This window comes from Anolis carolinensis, chromosome 1, assembly GCF_035594765.1.
Source record: "Anolis carolinensis isolate JA03-04 chromosome 1, rAnoCar3.1.pri, whole genome shotgun sequence".
NCBI lineage: Eukaryota > Metazoa > Chordata > Lepidosauria > Squamata > Dactyloidae > Anolis > Anolis carolinensis.
Genome location: NC_085841.1, coordinates 153,715,752 through 153,730,271, shown reverse-complemented (window position 1 = coordinate 153,730,271; position 14,520 = coordinate 153,715,752). Strand labels below are relative to the sequence as shown.

General features: G+C 36.8%; 1 pseudogene; it reads left to right on the top strand.

The window, feature by feature from the left end:
• The window catches only part of LOC100559112 (mannose-6-phosphate isomerase-like), a 119,479-nt pseudogene that overhangs the window by 33,716 nt on the left and 71,243 nt on the right, over positions 1 to 14,520 (top strand).

The following is a 14,520-nucleotide window of genomic DNA, read 5'->3' as shown; positions in this document are numbered from 1 at the left end:
GCCATTGTTTCTATGAAATTTTTAATGATTTTAATGTATATTGTATTCTGTATTTGTAGATCTTTATGTTTAATGCGGCATTGAATATTGTCAATTTGGAAGCTGCTCTGAGTATTTCAGGGTTGAGATAGAGCGGGGTAGAAATGCAGTAAATAAACAATAATAAATAATCCTTTTCCACAGCTGGGATTGGCAATCTACTTCTGGCACTCCATGCACTGTAAATCTGTGCTATATACAGTGTGCCACTGGTGGCTACTGTCGTTAGTACATGCCACAAAATGATTACTGTCAGGACCATTATGGCCTTGAATACCTGTGGTGGTTGTATATCTTATGATGCTGTATGCCTTTTGTGAGTAGTAATGGGGGATGTTTCAATGTGGACATTTCCAATGGATACAGAGATCTCACTGTAATATAATAAACATCTATATGAATATTGTTTGGTGGTCAGATCATGGCCCTCACAAGAGGGTCTGACAGAGCTCTAGCCTGGGGGACCACGATTTGCGGGGTGGGGCTAGCATGGTGGATTGGCCAGCTAAATGAGATGAACAGAAGACAAAAGTAACTTTATAAAATGTTGACTTTTGTTTTCTCCATCCAATTTAAATTACTTACTTTATTAGGCACATTAACTGATCCTCTGGCCGTACAAACCTTTTGTTTTGTCTCTGTGATATATTACCATTCATACTCTTATTTATGCTGGTGGACAAAACATGCTTGTTTTGATACATTTTTTTTTTAAAAAAAATCAATCACTTTTTGATTTAAAGCTCAATTTTGCAAACACAATTAAAATGCAGCATGCAACAGAAAACAATTATAGGGTGGGTGGTGTCTTTAAACTTTGTCAGCACACAAAAAAGAACCTGCCTGTGGTTTGAATTGAAATTTTGGCAGGTAACTAAAAGAAAATAAAAAGTTTTTTTATTAAAAAAATTGAAATTTCTCCTTCATATAAATGGATGATTACATTTTAATTTTTATTTGAATCTAGTATTTATCTCGTGCAATTTGATATAGTCTATGAGCAGCACAAAGGCTACTTTCTATGCCAGTGTAAACTAGGGTGAAAGCTAGTTTATTTCTAAACTAATCATGGGCCCGGGCTGTGGCGCAGGCGGGAGAGCAAGCCAGCTGCAATTAACTGCAATGAATCACTCTGACCAGGAGGTCATGAGTTCGAGCCTCGCTTGGAGCCTATGTTTGTTTGTCTTTGTTCTATGTTAAAAGGCATTGAATGTTTGCCTATATGTGTAATGTGATCCGCCCTGAGTCCCCTTCGGGGTGAGAAGGGCGGAATATAAATGCTGTAAATAAATAAATAATCATATAACAATTTTGTGCATTGAAAATCATTTAATTAAGCAAGTAGAATTTGCTGAAGTTATTGCAATTTTTTATTCCCCCCCCCCACACACACACACACACACAATGTTGTGGTTGTTCTATGCCCCTAACCCCAGTGAATGTGGAGGGCTGGCTCAAAATATAATAGTTACAGTATAGAAGGAAGAAAATTATCCCTCATGATGATATGTTTGTAGTATCACTTTATTGTGCTTTACTTATTTGGAAAGGAATTAATTGCAAGTAACTCACTCCAAAATTATAGTAATTACTTCCAATGCTGTACATACCTATGCAAAATGTTAACATATAAAGTTATAGAAATGTGTGCCTTCTGCTTGCTCATTGCAGATTTGATTATTTACAGCTTCGATTGAAATGTTCTCTAGGTCCTTCAGGTCAAATTCTGATGGAGGTTGACATGGACTTGTGCTGTAGAACCTAGTAGAGATACTTGGAAAAAATGTTTTCTTGGGTTAAAAAATAGCTCCTTTTAATTCACAGGTTTTACATTTTTGTGTCGTTCTGTGCCCCTAACCCCAGCAAATGTGGAAGGTTAACTGCAAATATAATAGTTATACAATAGAAGGAATGAAATTATTCCTCGTTAAGTTATACTTGTAATATCACTTAGTTATGCCTTACTTATCTGGAAAGGAATTAATTTCAAGTAACATGCTCCAAAATTATATGAATTATTCTCTATATTGTACATATCTATGCATTTTAACATATAAAGATATAGAAATATGTTTTCTTCTTGCCCATTGCATAAATGCACATGAACAATATATACATTTTTTGCATGCCTTATTGAAGCTGATGAACATCAACCATTCCAATACAAAAACAATCCATGAGCTTGTTTTACATCTCAGTTCTAAGGGCAAAGGGAACTTAATCTGTAATACAGTTGCATGCCAATTTTTTTTTAATTCCAGCAGCATTGCCAATAAAAAGGGATAGATCAACTGTTCAGGACCAGCAGCAAAAAGCTAGGTTTAATCTTTCCAGACTGCTTTCCCTGGCTAATAGTCCATCAGTGGAATTTACATTTGGTTTTCTTCTTTTGACAGATTACTCATTATTACATGATAGGCAGGAATAACATGACTTATGCTGGGAATAGCTGTTCCTGCTAAATTGGGCTACTGCAGATGACTGAAAAATTTATTCACTTCATTCTAATGAAAATTTAGGCTGGCTTAAAGGAACCAAGAGGTTGGAGAAAAACTTACAAGGAATATTCCTGTTAACTGAAATTGCTAGTATAATCCAAAACACATCAGCTTCTCGCTTTTTCTATTAATATGTTTCCAACTCATCAAATTTCCTATTTTTACAATTTCTGGTATATTTGCCTTGTTTGTACATTGCTTAACCTATATATTGTATCTAAACTGGCAGAATAATTATCCAGTGTTTATATACAACAGCATAATGTGCTGGAAGCCTATGCTTGTATATGAAATTTCAATTTATTGGAAACATGATGAGATTAATAGTCATCTTCACAATATCTATGCAATGTCAAGCCTGAGAACTCATTTCTATGCCCCTTTTCTAGACCTTAATCTTCATTTACTATATTTTGGTGCTAACCGCTTGATCTCAATTCTCTAACTTAAAAGGATTCATTTGATATGCTAGACAAATAGCCTTCTCCCATAGCCTAGTCAATTGCACTGCTTGGCTGCTCCCTCCCAGCTTTTCTTTTTGAAGAATTAACTTTTCACTTCCCATACCTCTCAAAAGAGACAAATTACCTACTGTGCGGCTTGAAAGATCATGCAGGAAAGTGAAACTTAGCACTATTTATGATTTCCTTCCATAAAAGAATTGATTTTATTTCACTCTCACACATCCACTGTGGAAGCTAAACTGAATGCCATCTGTTCAAAGTCTAGATTTCACCTACAGCTTTAATACTTCAATTTATCACTCTCTTCTTTCCCCATTTGGAAGTCTGGTGACTGAGATAGAGAGCTTTCCCAATAATATGCCACAAGTATACCCTCACGCAGCCTCCATATTTGTTTTTCCAGCATGAGTATTTATTTTTGTTTTCTCATGGAATATTTCTAGCTTTTGTTTTTTAAATAATTTAAAATTATACATCCTCTATTTTGTACATTGATGTTATATCAGAACATGGGTCCATTTGGTCATACTACATTGAAACAGTGACCATTTGGTCCAGTATTTTGTTTCAAAAAGTGTCCCATCAAGATGTCTCTTGGAAATTCCTAGGCAGAAAAAGAAGGCAATAATTCTCCCCTTGTTGAGAAAGAGTGCTCTTTTGATGGCCTTCTAGTAAACAACTGGCTAAGATAAGCAACCAAAGGAGTCTATTTACCTCATGGTTAGATATCTCAGCCAAAGGTGGATTGAGGTGCTTGTGGATTGATACTTGTCTCTTCACTTAGACTTAGACCCACAGCTAGTCCCCTCACCCACACACACACATTACCAAGCATCCAGGAGTAAATAACTAAATTAGGTTAATAAATCACCCTTAGTTTACCTAATTTTTGTGTTTGACATCATTATTTCACAGTGGAAGTTCAATTACATTAGCAGCAGAAATTTACTAACTGTACTTATTACCAAGGAAGTGATTTTATTTAGTTCTGTATGATCATCATTATAAGAGTTGGAAGTCAACTGTATTTCCCCCTTTATGGTTTTTTGTGTGTGTGTGTGGTTTATGTAGTGTCTTCTTCCTGTATGATTCTTTCTCTTTTGAAGCTTTAATTGTTTTTTAAATGTTTTTTTTTCTTTTCTTTTTTGTACTGTGTAAAACTCTTCACTTGAAAATAACTAAAATAATGTAAGATTATTTTGGTCTGGAATGGTTCCTGGCTGGTTTAAACAAGTTGCAATCCATCTGAATACAAACATAGGTCAGAAAAGAAGGTTGAGAGGGGACACGATATCTATGTTCAAATATTTGAAAGGGTGTCACATTGAAGAGGGGGCAAGTTTGTTTTCCACTGGTCTGGAGACTAGGACTTGGAACAATGGATTCAAATTGCAGAAAAAAACAATTCCACTTAAACATTAGGAAGAACTTCCTGGTAAGAACTGTTCAGCAGTGGAATATGCTTCCTTAGAGTGTGGTGGAGTTTCCTTCTCTGGAGGTTTTGTAAACAGAAGCTGGATGGTCACTTGCTGGAGGTGCTTTGATTGTGTTTACCAGGGCACGAGGCTTCCCTTAGCTAGTATTCAAAAATGGTGTCATGGAATTCTCTCCTCTTCTAAGCTAAGGGAGGCCTTATACCTTGGTAAGGATGCTGTTTTGTTAGTTTTGTGTATGAAATGGGGGGGGGGGTGGCACTGACACTTCACCTCCTTCGGCTGCTTGAGTCTGGGGAACATGAGATGGCCATGGGGATAGCTCCTGGGATCATGGATGGCGATCCCAGGAGGCAATTCCCACAGGCCCCATATCTGCGAAGATCTGGATCTTCCTGGAAGATCCAGATCTGGAATAATAGATATATTCTGCATTAAAACACTTTTGGACCACCCAGGCTAAGCTGGTCTCTATGCTGGATTATTTGCCAGTGTAGATGCATCCAGAGATTACTTATGTGAGGGAATGGCAATGATAGTGAGCTGCCTCCCAATCAGTAAGGGAACAAACTTCTGACTGGTAAGTGGGAGTTGTGAAGGGATGGGATTCACTAAGTTTCTATGAATATTACTGTGATTATGTAGAAATGTAGTGCTTAGAATTCTGATTGTAGTTAAATGAAAGGAGTATTTTTATTTTACTTAATTACTTTTTCTTTATCCTGCCTTTCTCCCAATATAGGAACTCAAGCTGGCTAATAATAAATTTGACACAATGCAAATTAAAACAATGTAAATGCATTAAAATATGAGTACCAAATTTAAAATAAAATTAAACCCTTTGTGTCATTAAACCATTACACATAAAAATACTGAAATGCATTGAAAACAACACAGCCACTCCCAAATCCCAAACATTGCAGTAGCAATTTAATGTCTATTTAATAATACTCTAATTTCCTGAATAGAGATGTAAATCTTCACCTGTTTTCATCTCACATGCAAACATGAATAACTTCAAACCGCCCACCTATCCCTGCCCATTGGGTAAGATTGCAAGAGTTTTTTCACATTTTATTTTATTTTATTTGCATTTTGAGATATTAAAGACAAAGACACATGTTTGTGCAAACTCTGGACCAGGGGTCCTCAAACTGTTAAAGCAGAGGGCCGGTCCACCATCCTTCAGACTGTTGAGGGGCCAAATTATCATCCTATGCACACTGCACATATCTTATTTGTAGTGCAAAACAACAACAATAACAATGAAAGACCAATGCAATATTTTAAAAATGAAAATAATTTTAACCAACATAAACCTATCAGGATTTCAATAGGAAGTGTGGGCCTGCTTCTGGCCAATGAGATAGGTTAATTAGGATTGTTGTTGTTGTTGTGTGTCTTCAAGTCATTTCAGACTTGGGCGAGCCTAAGTCCAAAATTACTTATTTATTCATTTACTACATTTATTTACTACATTTATATCCCACCCTTCTCACCCTGAAGGGAACTCAGAGCGACTGTATGTACATACAATATATTATATTATTAGCATAGCACAATATTAGCATTATATATTACTATATTGAACTATACCACTATACTGTAATATTATATGTAATATATAACATATAATTAATATTATTATATGGTATTATTATTATTAATATTATTATTAATATTATTATTATTAATATTGTATAAAATGATAATATTATTATCAATATCATATGTATATACAATATATTATATTATTAAAACTGATAAAAAATATTATATTATATTATAAATGAGGACGGGGGCCAGGTAAATGACCTTGGAGGGCCGCATCCGGCCCCCGGGCCTTAGTTTGGGGACCCCTGCTCTGGACTCTTTGAATTAACTTTGTTGATTCTGGACTGTATTTTGACTTCTTCAGCCCTGAAGTCTGCTATCTTTGCCTTGACAGCTTCCTTGACTTTGGAATTGGAATTCTTGTTGCTGCATAGACTCTTGAATGTTTTTGGCATGACCACAGTAATTTGGACTTGGAACTTGAAATGTATATCACTCCAATAGACTTTAGCTCTGTGTAATATGTTATTGATGGGACTTTGAATATTATGTTATTTGTTTGCTGGGAGTTGGCATAAACATGACAAGCACGGTCATTTCTCCTTCTGGCTTGCCTGGCTGTGGGGACTGTCCCTGCGATCATGCATTGTGATTCCTAGATGTAGTCCTCACAGGAGTTATATCTGGAAAAGTGTGGACCTTCCTGGAAGGTCTGCCTCTTTCTGAGTATTATTTTAACCTGAAATAAACATGGATTTCCAGGTTTATTCCGAGTTAAACTGCATCAGCCTGCATTTGGATGCCTCATTATATGGAACTCTAGCTGATCTAGAGTGAACCTACTCTTGACAAGACTGACCATTGGATTTATGCCTCTATTCTATGTTTTTTGTCTATAGTCTATATATTATCCCTGAGATTAATTTAGGCCACAGATCTGACATTTTTAAAGGGGTACATAAAAATACACAGAACTACTGCATTATAATGTGGCAAAAGATACTGCAATTAGTTAGCAGTATGAGAAAGTTGCCTTCTGCTATGGGTGTGCATGTTGTTCATGTCTCAGTTTTGATTAGACTCATGGTGAAATAAGGCTCAATCCTTCCTTTGTCATGGTGAAACAAGACATAATTCTTCCTTTGCCAGGCCTGATCTTGATTATATCTCTCCTTGATTTGGCAGTATTTCATGTGAAAATGTTAAAAATAATGTGAATTGCTAAACTTTTTTTTGAAGAATAGTAACAATTTATTATAAACTGATGAAGAAACAGGACAGAATGGGTTTATAATGAACAAATGAAACCAACACTATCAAAAATAATTGACTCCATTTTCCATAGTTGTACACTAGGCATAATTTACAATTAGACTGTAACTCATAGGAGCTAATTAAATTCTGACAACATATGTGGGGGTTAAATTATCACAAGCAAGTAAACTAAACCAGTCCAGACTTGATGGAGAAGTGTAGCAAACTCTAGTATTTGGGAAATGCTGCATAGATTCTGTTTTCTCCAAGATAGCCACTAAAGGTTAACTTATTTTGTGATATTGTAACAGATTATATTGGGGTTTCACTGCAAATTACAAAGCACTAAATCACTTACACAAGGTGAAAACTGGGGTTGTGTGGCAGAAATGGGATATATTATATACCAAGGCCTTTAAATCTCTTTCTAACAACCTTGCCAAAGATTATATTCATTTATGATTACATGACAGCAGGTTTACTATAAAGTATTGAAAAACATAACTGCAAATCTTAACACTTATATTGGGGAATCCAACTGCATCTAATACCATCTAAATATTCTGTTTCCAGAAATGGCCCAGCTAGGTACCTCTAGTTTTACATACAAAATATGAATATGTTGGCTAATAGTGATATATATATATATATATATATATATATATATATATATATATATCTGAAATGTGGGATTTTTTATTGGGTAGGGGGTATAAGAAACTATGATTGGGAGAATTCTGAACTAGCGAGAATTGTTTCAAGTGGAAAACACAAGGTTGTTTTGTCCAGAAAACCACATTTTATGCACACAAAACAGAATTTTGTGCACAAAAAATATTATCTGCATACAAAATAGTGTATGTACAGAAAATGATATTTTCAGTGGAAAAATTCATGTGTGAATTTTGTGCAGAAAAGGTTCTTAAATTCCACATTTTCTTAACAGAAACTAAGCAGTCTTCAATTACCTTATTTGCAGTGTAAAGAAAAATGCTAAAATGACTCAAGAGTGACTTTGTGATCAACTTCTGCCAGAAGGTGACCATAAAGAGAGAACATATTAACCAAATTCACAAAAAATTAAATCCACAAAACTTAAACTTGCAAATGTAGAGGGCTGAGTGTATATAGATTTGGTTAATTCTAAATAAATTTGTTTTTTGTGTGTGTGTGTCAGGAGCGACTTGAGAAACTGCAAGTCACTTCTGGTGTGAGAGAATTGGCCGTCTGCAAGGACTTTGCCCAGGGGATGCCCGGATGTTTTTGATGTTTTTACCATCATTGTGGGAGGCTTCTCTCATGTCCCTGCATGGAGCTGGAGCTGACAGAGGGAGCTCATCCATGCTCTCCCCAGATTGGATTTGAACCAGCAACCTTCAGATCAGCAACCCAACCTTTAAGTCATTAGTTCTGCCGGCACAAGGGTTTAATCCACTGTGCTATTAGGGGTTCTTAATAAATTAGTAAAATAAGCTTATAGTTCTGATATGATATAATGAGTGAAAACTTTCAACAACACAGTGAAAACTTTGCTTTGGTGTTAAAACCTAATGACACATGGAATCTAGCCCTATAAATATATCTATATGATGCATTTTATTTCTTCTGAAGAAACAGAAGTATACATTGTCCAGATAACTGATTTTCAGGGTAAAATCATTGACAATGGCAATCTGCTTAGCAGAGAGGCATGGCAACTGCATGACTCACCAGAGATGAAAACAAAACACAAGTACAAGTAAAAAGGATATAAGCAAAAGGAAGTAGTTCGTTCAAGAGTTCTGTCTTGGTTAAACCTTTCACTGGGCTGCAATATGAAATTTATTAAGGTATAGCACAGTGGGTAAAAACAAAACAAAACAACACAAACAAATCTGAAATGTTACATCAGTCGAGTAGTAGCGTAGACAGCTTATCCTGTCAAAGCAAAAAGTGTAATAATGATAACGGAAATAAAAACTGGAGCAAGAAAAGACAAGGAGAATGTTGCTCTACAGTAGGAACATGGGGGGGGGGGGGAGAGAGAGAGAGAGCTACAAAAGGCTGACAGCCACTGGAGTCTGGTTGCTTGGCTTCTAATAATCTCCTCCAGGTAATGAGGCCGGGGAAGGAGAGGCCTCTTCCTCAAGATGCTGGCAGCAGGATAACTTCTACATGCTATAGATTTTTCCTCATTGATTGTAATCTTCGCCTTCCTGAGCGTCTGTCTTTGCTTCTCCCTGACATATCGAACCCTGAACGGTCCCTGAGTGATTCTCAAACAGTTTGGGATCATTTTTATTTTCACAGGACAGTTGAAACCAGTGGAGTGATTTATGTGTACCTTGGAAGAAAAAACAAAAAAAAGGGACATTCACGGAAATGGCACGGGCGAGGGGATTTTCAAAACACCAAATAAGACAAAGGAAATACTCTGTTTTCTCCTTCCTCGGCTGATAACTCCACACTCCAGTAATTTCATAAGTACCTGCCAAATCATGTAGGAAAGAACAGTAAAGTATAAACAGCTTCCACAGCTGTGATTTCAGCCATGATTGATGATGAAATACCACTGGAGGGATAGTAGGAAAATGAATATTTATTAATGGCATAAAGTGTCACTGGTTTAAACTCCAAAGAGATCCATCATTTAATAACCATGGGATGTGTGCATCTAAAAACCAACATGCTCAATAAAAACAGCCAGCTATCTAAATAAATAAAAAAGTAGCCATCCAAAGTGGGTTGCTGATTCAGTTCCTCTCTTTAAATGTGTAACCACAGTGGTTTTACGTATAAAGAGTATTACGCCATTATAGTTCCAGTTTACCATTACATTAGTGGTACAGACCTCATCTTGAAAAAATTGTGCTGATAATAGTGCCATCCCATCATAAAAAGATATAGCTAGCATTCATACTCATTATGTACAGATTTCTACTGTGTTATTTCCACTTAGTGTTTTTGAAATAATGATTTGTTTGCTTTGAGATGTGGTAAACATTTCTTCTGCAATGACTTCATCCCAATTTAAGCCAATTTTTTTAAAAACCCAAGATCCTAACTACATAAAAGTCATTTTTTTCCTTATTCACTGTTGGTACAGCATTAATTTTGTACAATAAAGAAACCAAAGGTCTCACCTCCCCCAAACCTTGTCAAGTAAAAGACAAATTTGACTTATTGAAATACACAATGGATTCCTAATTTGGGTGGTGGTGGATGGGGTTAGAGGTTTTATTTTAATTTTTTTAAAGGATTGATATCTCACTTTTCTCCCAGAAAGGGAATATTATTAATATTAGTTTTCCCCACTTCATCAACAGAACTAATCTTGAGTTCTATTGATACAGAAAGTAATTCACTTAGGAAGTAAATTAGCATAAATGCAGGGCTTCATGCAAATACATCCACACAGCCTGAACACCCCACAAATGCAAGTCAGAGCAATAAATATCACCCTCTGCTGTTACTCTTTTCTTTGCTGCCCTGGCATATGAGACAAGCTTATTCAAACAATAAAAAAAGTATTTTCTCTGCTGACAGGAAAGGAGAAGTTGACTGATGGGATTCAGCTGCATAATTTAACATATAGCTTTTGAGTTTGGATGGAAGTTCCAGAATATTAAACTCTTAGCCTAGTAAGCATTATTGAAGAAAGCTGAGATTCAGGTTGCATTAGGCCATAAATAGATAGAAATATATGGAGTCATTACTAATATATCCCCAACCCCCAAACCACTGGAATTTGAATTAAAAACTCACAGGAATATCTTTCCAGTGTTTATATAGTTAGCAAATGTGTGACAAAGGTGTTATGCTAGACCTCCTGAAATCTTTAGCAGGGATAATTAACAATCCTCTCCCTGGGTCACAAGCTTTCTTCTATCAGGTAATTGTACAGATGGAACGTCCTAGTTGAGAATACAGATATTCCAGAAAGAGTTGCACAGCCTTTATTGGTTGTGAGGAGAAACAACCTTCCATCTTGGTTTTTTTTTGGGGGGGGGGGTGTAGAGTTGTTCAATTTTTGGAGACAACCAGAGAAATATGATTTATTAGTTTAATAGTCTGTTCAGTTAAATTGATTTCAGTAGAGCTTACTTAACAAAAAATTATATATGATTACTTAACATGTCAACATGTCAGTGGTCACTTAGCTAGGTTGAAAAAGCACCTAACTCTAGTTATCCATGTGGACAGATAGGATCAGGGGAGAGGCAAGATGGCACCTGCATGATAGGTGGTGTTTTAATGGGCTCTGGTATATTTGTTTTTCCTATTCCTTCTTTATGAAATGGGGAAAAGAAAATGCAGTAGGACAAGCTCTGAGTCAAATAGACACCACAAGGTTTCTAAGCCATTCAAGATAGTTATCCATGGTTTGGTAATTCACACTTCAGAAGCATGCAACTGGGACTTGAAACCAAATGATACAGTGTAATCCTGCCTTTTAAGAGGAGCATTTCTGTTTAGGGAGATTATATTCATTCTCTTTGTCCAGTTTGTTTCTTCTTAATTCTTATTCTGTCCCTTTCTCCCTGTTTTATTTATACAGTAGAGTCTCACTTATCCAAGACTCGTTTATCCAAGGTTCTGGATTATCCAATGCATTTTTGTAGTCAATGTTTTCAATATATCGTGATATTTTGGTGCTAAATTCATAAATACAGTAATTACAACATAACATTACTGCGTATTGAACTACTTTTTCTGTCAAATTTGTTGTATAACGTGATGTTTTGGTGCTTAATTTGTAAAATCATAACCTAATTTGATGTTTAGTAGGCTTTTCCTAAATCCCTCCTTATTATCCAAGATATTCGCTTATCCAAAGTTCTGCCGGCCCGTTTAGCTTGGATAAGTGAGACTCTACTGTTTTTGTTTTATTTGACAGTGAACATTCCATGGCTACTGAACATGTCCAGTAGTCACTGAAACATTTTAGGGACCAAAGTGTGCTGAATCACCCTCCAATTTGTCAATGGATCGATTTTGGACAGCATCCTATAAGTTCTGAACACTCGATTTCAATAATTGAAGTTGTAAGTGTATTTTAAAGAATGGCATAAGAAGACAAAATTCTCATATCAGGAGAAAGTCTTGGTTGGTGCTGGAATAGATTTTACAGTCCCCTAAAAATTTCCTAAGCTTTAAGTATTTAATAGAATGGACTTAGATACAGATTAGGACCTTCTTAATGGTGGCCTAATATTCTGGAATTCTTTCCCTGGGAGAACATGCTGAACACATTGTGTTTTAGAAGGGTGTAGTGGGAGCAACTGAATAAGAAATTGAATAGTGTTGTGCTGCTTTTCTAATATGAGTTAGAGTTGTGCTGCTGTGTTTGTGGAATTTGTTGTTTTGGGTATGGGGTGAACTATTTATGTATTTGTTTATTTATATATTATAACTAAATAGTCCAGTTTTAACTTGGTGATTTATTGCATTGCTAGCAACATTATGGATTGTTGCAATAAAAATATTAACCTATTTAGCCTATAAGAGAAATCAATACTCTGAGAACCATGGCTAATATTCAAATAAGAGGCAATTTAGATGCATCCCAAAGAGGATGGAGGTTTGGTAGCCATACAGGTCAGAAGATAAAAGCATATTCAGAGTGCTTGTCATTTCTTCGCTTTTTCCTTTTCATGATCTTTGCTATATCATCTTCCATCTCTGAAGGGGCCTCTCAATTTCTTCTGAAAACAACAAGGGTTTGGATATTTAATATAACAGGATGTGGGGGACAAAAGGGAAACTTCAGTAGAAGGATAGCAGCCAAATTGGACTTTATGGCATGAGGCAGGCAAATCGGCATGGGGGGGGGGGGGCAAACTGTCATTGAAACTATCATATGACACCATGAGGGTTCCCAATGCCAGTCTGTCTTTTCTCAATGATTAACCCATCCCTTCCTATTGACAGGAAAACCTCATCAATAGCTCACAATCCCACAATGTTTTTCTCATCTCCCTTGGTGTGATAGGTCCATTCTATGCTGGCAATTATGTGATTTCTGGGGCTGGGATTCACCTCTTCTCTCACTTTCCCTCTCACTATTCAGTAGTTGCCTATCATTATATCTGCACTTTGGAGCCCCCGGTGATGCAGTGGATTAAACCCTTGTGCCAGTAGGACTGCTGACTAACAGATCCACGGTACAAATCCAGAGAGAGCGGGTGACTTCCCTCTGTCAGCTCCAGCTCTCCATGCGGGGACATGAGAGAAGCCTCCCACAAGGATGGTGAAAAATCAACCATCCGGGAATCCCCTGGACATCATCCTTGCAGACAGAGAATTATCTCCACCAGAAGTGATTTGCAGTTTCTTAAGTCGCTCCAGACAAGCAAAAAGTCTGCACTTTTTAGTTTTTCTTGGTTGAAACTGTGAAACTGCACTCTTTCTCTATATTTTTTAAAAATAAAACAATGTAACTGTAGGAAGGCGGGGTGCAAGGGTAAATAGAAGTATGATTGTGAGACCACAGATTGTTGAATCAGCACAACTGCATCAATGAACAGAGAGGTGTCGTGGAGGCTCCTTTTTTGGAGGTTTTTAAGCAGAGGCTGGATGGCCATCTGTCGGGGGTTCTTTGAATGCGATTTCCTGCTTCTTGCAGGGGATTGGACTGGATGGCCCATGAGGTCTCTTCCAACTCTACTGTTCTATGATTCTATGATTCTATGGTAATACTAATGGTGATCATCCTAGTATGTATCCACTATTTATGAAAGTATAACAACTGTGAACAGCAGCTTTGTGCAATAAAGTCCATAGTTACTCTGTACATAGGAGAAAAAGATGGGCACTCACATGATTCCCTCTAGTATTAAAAGAAAGGCTGGGCTGTGGCACAGGCTGGTTAGTAGCCAACTGCAATAAATCACTATGACCAAAAGGTCATGGGTTCAAAGCCAGCCTGTGGCAGAATGAGCATCCAACCATTAAAATAAAAAATAGCCCTGCTCGTTGTTGACCTAAGCAACCCGAAAGATAGTTGCATCTATCAAGTAGGAAATTTAGGTACCACTTACATATGGGGAGGCTAATTTAACTAATTTACGACACCATAAAAATTGTCCAGCTGCTGTTTGGAATGAGGAAGTCGGTGTCACAGTGGATGATAAAGCAGCTGCTCCCCCTGTGGCCGGAATCGAGCATACCCTCAGGAAAGCTGGAAGCTGGAGAAGGTTAAATTGTCTCTATGTTCATATGGCATTGAATGTTTGCCTTGTATGTGTACATTGTGATCCACCCTGAGTCCCCTTCGGGGTGAGAAGGGCGGAATATAAA